Source organism: Oratosquilla oratoria, chromosome 19 (genome assembly GCF_046742065.1).
Source record: "Oratosquilla oratoria isolate Oo_2021 chromosome 19, ASM4674206v1, whole genome shotgun sequence".
In the NCBI taxonomy this organism is placed as follows: Eukaryota; Metazoa; Arthropoda; class Malacostraca; order Stomatopoda; family Squillidae; genus Oratosquilla; species Oratosquilla oratoria.
The window spans coordinates 43,594,960-43,605,025 of NC_134795.1; positions in this window are offsets into that span (position 1 = coordinate 43,594,960).

Sequence of the window (10,066 nt, forward strand, 5' to 3'; positions counted from 1 at the left end):
GGTGAATTGAATTGTATCTACTTTTTCATCATGTCATCGTCACATCTTAATGTTTTCCACCTCTCTCATATGGTACCCTTTAAAAATTCTACATATACCATGTCTATGCCACTACTTTTGTTTTAAGGTGGTTACTTATGCCTTATACGAACATTCTGGGTGAGGTCATCGGATGGCATCTGGACCTCGCAGTCAAGTTGCACGTGCAGGCATGCTACCTAGCACCAATGCATCCACTTGCCTACAGATCAAGAGTTAATGGTACTGATCCCACTCAGGACCTCACCTATCAGGTCAGGCAGGGTTAAAGAGCAATTATCTCCGGATTACCAGCCAGCCACGCTGCCGTTTCGACTCCGACGGTCGACACATGATACCAGACATTGTAGTAGTAATAATTATTCATTTTCATAGTTATATGGCCACTTGGACATATATTGTATATATTCCAATGATAGGATTTAATGTATGTACTCTAGAAAGTATTTAAGCCTTAGCTCAACTCTAGTCAGGCCAAATTGGCTCCATGTAATTCAAATTATTATGTGTAATTCCTTGTTTGCAACTCATCCGAGTCCCCTTTTATAAGACCCAGTCATCAGGCTTGTTGCTTGACACAGCCTGGACAAATCACCGATAAAGCAAAGGACACGGCAAGCAGCTTTTTCTCAACCACGCCACAAAAAAAAAAAAAAAAAAAAAAAAAAAAAAAAATGTAAGCCGTCAAAATCAAATCAACATTTCTCCTGGCGGCCACGGCAACATATGCTTCTCAAGGGACATATTATTCATAATAATGACTCCCTGGTCCTTCTAATTTTCCACATTTTTAATTTCTTCCTTTCCCAATTTATATGATCCCACTATTCTTTTTTTGCTTCTTCCAAATTCCACTACACTACACTTCTTAATATCAAATTCCATCTCCCACTTCCTACTTCATTCCTATACTTTTACAGTGTTTACTTTTTTTTATATCAGTTTTGCATTGTCCGCAAAGAAGCTCATATAAATTTCAATTCCTTTATCCATATCATTAATATATATAGCAAACATTATTGGGGCTAGAGCTGTTCCTTGTGGAGCTCCACTAACTGTAAGGACAGGAATTTTGAAGGGATATTATTTTTGGAATTTCGTTTTATTTATCTGTTTATTTATTTGAGTGTTGACTTGCGTGACGGTTTTACTCAACCAAGAAGCAAAGTAGAAAATAGAGCCTTAATAGACCATGAATTTATTCTATTCTATGTCTGCCTATCAAGATGTGTTGGCAAAGAGCCTTACTATAATCATTGAAGAAGAACATACAATAGGAGATAGCTACAAATATATTTCAGCTGATTTTGGTTCAACTGAGTTTCGAGACGACATTAGAATGTTCTCGAACATAGCGGGCGCACCGTAGCTCCGCCCACCCGTGACGTCACTAAACACGTTCGGACAGAGGCGTAAACTAAGGCCATTAATTTTAAGAGTAATAGGAAAAATTCCCAACTTTCAGTTCAGGATTCCACTAGAGAAATAGTTTAGGGAGAGATTGTAGCAGCTAGGGGCTCTGTTGAGAAGCGAAATGAAGTTTTACGAAATAATACAACAGGGAGGTTAGTAGTTTACCCATAGATACGAACACATAGCCGTCTCGTTCTTTTTGTGCGCAGCTAAAATTTTAATCTGATGCCAAAAACGATTCCGATAACAGGTATGATACGTTCTGTAAGATTAATGAAAATAAATGTCAATATGTGAGTTAAATGATATAGTGCAGATATAGTAGGTAGATAGTTATTATTATTATTAAGTTTTGAATCTGATGCCAAAAACGATTCCAATAACAGATATGGAAAAAGGGGTTTAAGGGAGTGTACTTCACAAACACTTTGCGTATATACATTAGCTATGAGAGTGTAATCCTTAGAGTACAATTCTGTCTGTGATCGTTCTCTAATAAGAATACGGGGTTGAAGGTAGACACAGTGCTTGAAGGTAGACACAATATTATAAGTAGACTTATACAGTGACCGGAAGGTTGGAGCGTAAATAACTACGTTTTTCCACGTGCCTGTGACCTTACTTATGATGCCCATAAGAAAGAAAAAACTGTGTTATTAAATGTCTCGCATACCCATATATTTTTCATATTGTAAGGATCAATAGATTAGTTGGAGAAAACCACAATATACTTTTGTATTTCCTTACTATATTTTTGCTTCAGTGTAATAATTAACACATAGCAGTCCTTCGCTTATTTTCTTTTACTACCCCCACTTGGGCATAGGCCTTTTCGCTACCCAGAACCAACCCCGAACGACCTGAGGAAAGGGGACGGAGTCAGACGTGAATAACAAGGAGCAGTTTCCATTTATGGTCAGATATATCCATATAGACGATTGGGTGGTGGCAGCGTATACCTTGATTTTTTTTATTTCCCAAATCGTTCTTATGTGGGTATCTCTGATCACTCCCATTGGAGGTGCTCTTGGTTAAACACTAAATCAATCGACGGCACCACATAACCACTTCATCCTAATTAAAATGTTTGTCTCTTATCACCACTCTCGTTTTTCTTTCATGCAAGAAGTCTTCTATACACTTGAGTAGTTTGCCCTGTATTCCTTCTGTAGTTTCTAATTTCTTTATCTATTTCTTATGTGGCACCTTATCAAAAGCTTTTTTCAGGTCTAGAATGCACAATCAGCCCATCCATCTCTTCCTTGTACTATATCTATTAGTCTTGAATAGAAACACATCAAGTTTGTGACACATGATCTCTCTTGTCTAAATCCAAATTGCCTTGAATTTAGTAAATTTTTTCAAATACCTTACCCATCTAATTCTGATCATTCTTTCACAAATCTTAGTTTCCGTACTTGTAAGAGAAACCGGTCTATAGTTAGTAGGGTCTTCCTTGTTTCTCCCTTTATATTTTGTTATTATATTTACTCTTTTCCAATCTTCTGGAACTGTTCCTTCCTTCAATGAACTGCTATGTATTTTGTCTGTTAGTTCGTTCTTGCATTCTCTCAAAATCCAGTTTACCATTTCATCTGGACCATGCAATTTTCTAACAAAGAGATTAATCAAGTTATTCATTATTTCTTTCCTTGTTACTTCTCTTTCATAGGGGAGACTTTCTCCTCCCACTCTACATCTCTAAGTTGTATGTTCTCTCTCGTAAACACTGATTTAAAATGCTTGTTCATTATTTCTGCCATTTCTATTTCCTCTGTGTATTCAGCTCCTCATTGTCGTAGTTTCTCTAATTCTTGTTTGTTTTTCAGTTTGTCGTTTAGAAATCTATAAAATAGTTTTGGTTGATCTTTGAATTTTTCTATGACATTCTTTTCGTACTTTCTCTTTTCTTTTCTGCGCACTTGTACATATTGATTTATAAAACTAGTATATATTTTCCATTTTTCAGGTCTTTTGTCTTTCTTACATTTTATTCAAGCTTTATCCCATTTGTCTTTTAACTCGCTACATCTTTTGTTATACCAACACTTTACATATCCTTTTTCCTGTTTTTGTCTTAGAATATACTTTTCCACACCTTCTTTATAATTTTTGTCAAAAATTTCCATTTCTCTTCTACTGTTGTTTCCTCCTTGTGTATCCTTTCCCAATCTGCTTTTTGAAAAAAAAAAAAAATCATCTTATTTTATAAAAAAAAACATACGTCAATCTTCCCTTTCTATATTGTTCGTTTTTCATGTATTTTTCTTCATTCAGTTCCAGTTCAACTAATATGTGGCCACTTTTACTTATTGGTGTCTTATATTCAATCTTGTTTACTATTTCAGGTTCTGATGTGATTATTAGGTCCAGTCTCGATGGTTCTTCCTCATTTCTATACCTAGTATTCTCTTGTATCCATTGTGTCATTGTATGTTCTATAATCATATCAAGTAGTACATTTCCCCATAGGCCGTCTCCACCTTTCACTGTCATATCTTCCCAGCATATTTCTTTACAATTAAAGTCACCTATTATAACTATTCTTCCCCCATCTTCCATTACCTTATTTAGTATTATCCTTGTGTCTTCCAACATATTTTTGTGTTTTCTCTCTTCCCACGAAGCCGTTTTAGGAAGCACATAAATTACCACAAACTTCCTACTCTTCTTGTCCCTGTCCTCTATTTCCATCATAATCATCTCCACTCTATTCTTTCCATATGTAACATTCCTCAAATGTATATCCTTAGCCAGGAACTTAACTCAACCCCCTTGTTTTACTTCTCTGTTTCTAATTCAATATTTATATGCACAATGTCCTACAATGTTGGGTGGTAATGGACTTTTCAATTTTGTCTCTACAATTCCCATTATGTCCGATTCTTTTTCCTTCAGGTAATCATTCAGTGCATTCAGGCCTGTCATTAATCCATCTATATATGTAAAAGATACTTTTAATTTTCTGTTACCTCCATCCTGTTTTCTGCTTCCCTTCCGTTTTTCTCTGCTATGAACCATTTCCTCACTTTCATATCCACTACTCTCCAACAGGATTTCTCTTTTTCTGACTCTGTTCTGTTCCTGTTGTTTTTCTTAGCTTCTATTCTTTTAGTTTTCTATTCCTCTCTTTCCTCTTTATTCATCTCTCTTTTTATCCATACCTGTTTATGCTGATCAGTTTCTGCTAGTTTCCCTGATTTTGATGAGACATTCTCTGCTGTCGTTTGTGACCTGAATTTAACCTTAATTGGTCTGGTCTTGTCTGTATTGTATCTTTCCAAACTATATATTTCTTCAATTTCTTTCCTTATTTATTGTTCATCTTCTAGAACTATTTCAATACCTTGTTTACTTTTTCTTTCTCCTCGTTTACTCTTATAGTCCTATTTGGATTATGACTGTCTTTCATTCAAAATATGATTATATATTTATTTTTTATCTGCTAAGTCTCTTACAACATTTTCCTTCTCTCTCATCACTTTAATAACTGTGTCCTTAGTTTGTTCTTTCATCTGTTGTTTGACTATATCTCTAAAACTATTTTTTTTTATTCTCTTGGACTTTTTTTTCCAACCACTTATCTCTTTTGCTATATACTCTTTATTCTCTTTATTATTCCTCTTTAATTCCTCATTCTTATCCTTTACTTTTCTTAACTGTCTTTTTAATTCTTCTATTTCTTTAGTTAGGTTTTGATTCTCCTTCAGTTCTTCCAGTTTATCAACTCTTTATGTAACTAGTTTTAGTTGGTTAAACCTAACCTTCCATTTTTTTTTTTTTTTTTTTTTTTAAGTTTCTCCTCTAGATTTACTAGTCGGGAGATTTTATCATCTCCTCCCTCATTAAATCCATAGAAGTAATTATCTGTTCTTTCCATTGAGCTGCTATTACCTATATTTCTACTTTTAATACCTCTGCTCACCTGTTCGACCTCGTCTGTGTCATCTGTTGACACCCTTCTAACGTCCAAGGCCGGCCCCTCCCCTTCCTCATTTTCTTCCATTTTCCTCAATAATGCCTCCCCTTCTCCTTTTTCTTCATCCGCTTACTACACAACGAACTTTCCCCTTCCCTAATAATACAACATAGGTACTCCCTCGTCGTTGAAATCCACGAAAATTGCGTGTGTGTTTTTTCGGAGTTCCAATCTTCGCCGTTAATTCGACGATCGTGTGTGTGTATGTGTGTATGTGTGTGTGTGTATGTGTGTGTGTGTGTGTGTGTGTGTGTATGTGTGTGTGTGTGTGTGTGTGTATACATATATATATATATATATGTTATATATATGTATATATATATATTTATATATATATGTACATATATGTATATATGTAGAGACATTGGGACAAATTATGGGAAAGGTGGAGGGGGAAACACGGGTCTTTATCTGATTATCGAGTTTATTCCTGACCGGTTTCGCTTACAATAGCTTCTTCCTCTGAAGAAGCTATTGTAAGCGAAACCGGTCAGGAATAAACTCGATAATCAGATAAAGACCCGTGTTTCCCCCTCCACCTTTCCCATAATATGTATATATATATATATATATATATACATATATATATATATATATATATATATATATATATATATATATATATATGTGTGTGTGTGTGTGTGTGTGTATGTATGTGTGTGTGTGTGTGTGTGTGTGTGTGTGTGTGTGTGTGTGTGTGTGTGTGTGTGTGTGTGTGTGTGTGTGTGCGTGTGTGTGTGTGTGTTTGTGTGTATATATATATATATATATGTATATATATATGTATATATATATATATATATATATGTACATATATGTATATATATGCAATTTACCACTAGAAAAATGAGAAATTGGTAACCGAAGGTTCTCGTCTATTTACGACATTTTTAAAGGTACAATATAAACAAGAAAAATAAGGACTTTATATACAGAACATATCCGTGCACCCGGTGTAGTTTACCGCATAAGCTGCACGGATTGTGACACGAATTACGTAGGAGAAACACTAAAGTAATTAGCCACTAGAGTACAAGAACACCAACGTGCAGTTAGGCGAGAAGATCCGAAATCGGCCCTGTACAAACACACTACAGAACACCAACACATGATTGATTGGGATGGAGTGACAACTCTACACAAAGAAAATAACAAAAAGAAAAGACTATTCTTGGAAGCATGGGAAACTAAGAGCAACTACATAAACAGGTGCATTGACCTCAATCCTATTTATTTAGGCACGAGGAGTAACACGGACTAATTCCTCTGTGCTGTTTTCTAGTCTCCGTCTGCTTCTTTTCGACCTGTCGTTTTTTCACCAGTTGGCTTTTGGCCGACTTCCTTTCTCGAAAGCGGTCTCCCAATGAACCTCTTCGACTCCCCCTTCCCGTGACTTTATCCTCCTTTACAGTTGTAGTTTGCTTCCCTTTTTTCTCTACGGTTCTTCGTTCTCTTTTTTTTTTTTCTCTTCTTTGCTTTGTATTCGTTTGCTTGTAATGTAGTCATTTGTTATTGAGCCCTTGTTCTTCCTGTCCCCCACTTCCTACTTCGGCGGACATTTGGTTCACCTTCTTTCTTTCTTTCTTTTACGTCTTTGGATTATGTTCTGTTTTTACTTTTGGGTTTCGTTTTGATCTTTTTTGTCACACTTGCTTCATGTTCACTCTCATTTACTCTTTTTATTTTGTTTGGTTTGATTTGTTTGGTTGTAATTTAGCCGTTTGCCTTTGACATTTCTTTGCCGACATTTGGTCCTTGTTCTATGTTCTGAAGTATTCACGTTAATGTTACGTTTGAGGCTTTTTGCTAGTCTTGTTTTTTTGTTCACAGCCATGTAACTTATTTTATTTGTATTTTTGTAATGTATATTTCTATTTTTGTTTTTTTGTTTTTAATTTAGTCGTTTGTTCCTGATTCTTCATTGCGGACATTTGGGCCACTTCTATTTACATCTCTGTCCTGTTGTTTTTACTGTGTGTCACCTATGGTTACTTTTGCTTCGCTTGTTTTATGTTCACATATATGTAACTTTTATTTTTATTTTATTTTATTCTAATTGGTATTTAATTTCTATTGTAATGTATTTATTTTTATTATTGTAAGGTTTGCTTTGTACAATTGACTGAGAGGGTGAACCTTTCCTAGGTTTACCATTTCGGCGATTTATAAGGAGTTCACATTCTTGTAACCGTTATACCCCCTGAAGACGATTCCTGGACGGGAATCGAAACGTCGGGCAAATAAACCCTTCAATTGAATCTGGTGTTTACAGTTTTCCAATATATATGTATGTATATATTTATATATATACATATGTATATGCATATGTATATATATATATTTATATATATATATGACAGCAGGTGAATTGGGAAAGCCTACACAAAACAGTGATGAGAGATCAAAGATCTTATGAGGGGATTATGTCCGTGACGCTCCATGGGCCATTTCTCCACCCAGAGAAGCTAGAAGTTGTACCTCCCTGTACATTTATGGTTGGAGCCTTCTCTCGAATATGGAGGGCTTCCAGGATCACGAAACGATGAAAGTTGTGTGCGGAGTCGATGATCTTTGCGTTCTCCACCAGGATCTTTCTAGTCAGGGAGGAGTTGTGCTTTTCCGAAAAAAAATTCTTCGGGGCACTAGCTTGTAGACGGCACGTTAATCTTCTGGAGAGAGAAGTCGTCGTCATTCCTATATAAGACATAGGACGAAGCTTACAGTCTTCATGCAAGCAGATGAATTCATAGATGACATTACTCTTTCGTAGTGGGTTGAGGTTACGGGTCGGGTTATTTCACAGGATGAGGTTTGACGTTTTGAAATTCTTGTAATAAATCCGAAGCTCCAGCTTTTCTCCAGGGTCAGATGGTTGTACACAGAGGTCAACAATTTCTCTGAGGATTCTTTCATCCGTTCGGTAAGCCGTACTTATGAAAGATCTGTAATTGAAAATAATTGAGGGGCGTTTCTTGGGAGAGACGGTGTCATGATATAGGTAGTTCTCCATTTTTCGTCGGATGACTTCTTGTACGTCCTTATTGGGGAATCCATTGTTAACCAGGACTTGCTGCAAGCGTTGAAGCTCTTGGTGTAAAAGAGGCCATGTGGAGCAGTGCGTGAATGCCCTGTTAACGTATGAACGTATGACGCTTTTCTTGTAGTCTGCAGAGCATTCTCTATCCGCATTTAAACATATACCCTCGTTCGTGCCTTTAACATATACAGTAGTGGTAAATCTATTTAAGTCGGGCTTTACAGAGATATCTAAAAAGGGCAAGGAACCATCAGCATGGTGTTCATTTGTGAATTGAGACAAGAGTTATTAGCGAATGCCTCACATAGTTCTTGTAGATGTGTATGGTCTCTTGCTTCCACGAATATATCGTCCACATATCTACCATAGGGGTGTGGGCGAATTACAGGATCAGAGAGACCTTGTCTTTCCACTAAACCCATGTAGAAGTTGATGAAAAGGACCCTGAGAGGGGACCCCATCGCCACACCATCTGTCTATACAACTTACAGTCTGGTCCGCGGAACGGGGATTCTGTCGTGCACGCCTCTAGGAGTTTACGAAGCAAAGTCTCCGGAATGTCCAAGGGAACATGATTAGAGTGATAAACATCATCTAAGATGAAGTTTATGGTTTCAATCACGGGGACATTAGTAAAGGGGCTCTCAGCATCTAACGAGGTAATAAGAGCTGTAGGGGCTTTGTTGTGAAGAAGGTCAATAAATTCTTTAGGGGACATCAGCAATCAGGAACTAGGTACATATGGAAAAAGAAGTTCGTTGGGTCTCTTGGCTAAACTATATGTCGGGGTGGGAATTTGGTTGATAACACTGAACAACAAATTAAAAAAAAAATTACTGGAGATGTGTAAAGTGATTTAGACTAATTTGGGTACACTGATTTCAAAAACCATAACCGTTTTGCTGTATCACGTCAGGATTTTCAGTGACAGAAATATTCCCATTGCCTAGAAGTCAGGATTTCAATGAAATTTGCATATGTCTTTAACATGTCTATTTCGTACAATTGTTGTTAACTTGTGTTATATTTCTTTCTTTCAGATAAAGATGAGTAGGCGTTCCTGTACCAATCATCCTGACAACTTCTGTTATGTCTGTGGTCGGTATACCAAAAAAGATCAACGGCGAAGTATATCTACAGCAGTGAAAATGAAGGCCGCCTACTTTCACTACTTGTGTGTGGTGCCCAAGAACAGAGCTGGGCACCACACATCTGCTGCACAAGCTGCCACACAGCCTTGACTCAGTGGTTGGTGGGCAAGCGCGCGAGCATGCCATTTGCGGTGCCCATGATATGGCGTGAGCCGCAGAATCATCATGATGATTGTTATTTCTGCTGCACAAGCATCGCCGGCTTCAACAAGAAGAATAAAGGCCACATCAAGTACGCTGACTGCGTCTCTGCTCGTAAACCTGTGCCTCATGATGACGAGAACCCCGTTCCAACACCTCCAGCTGATCAGAACATAGCTGTAAGCAGTGGTGAAGAGGATGGTGATGATGAACCTTTTGAACCCGACACTCAAGAACCACACCTTCTGAACCAGGGAGACTTAAATGATCTTGTAAGAGATCTCTCGCTGTCAAAGGCGAAGGCAG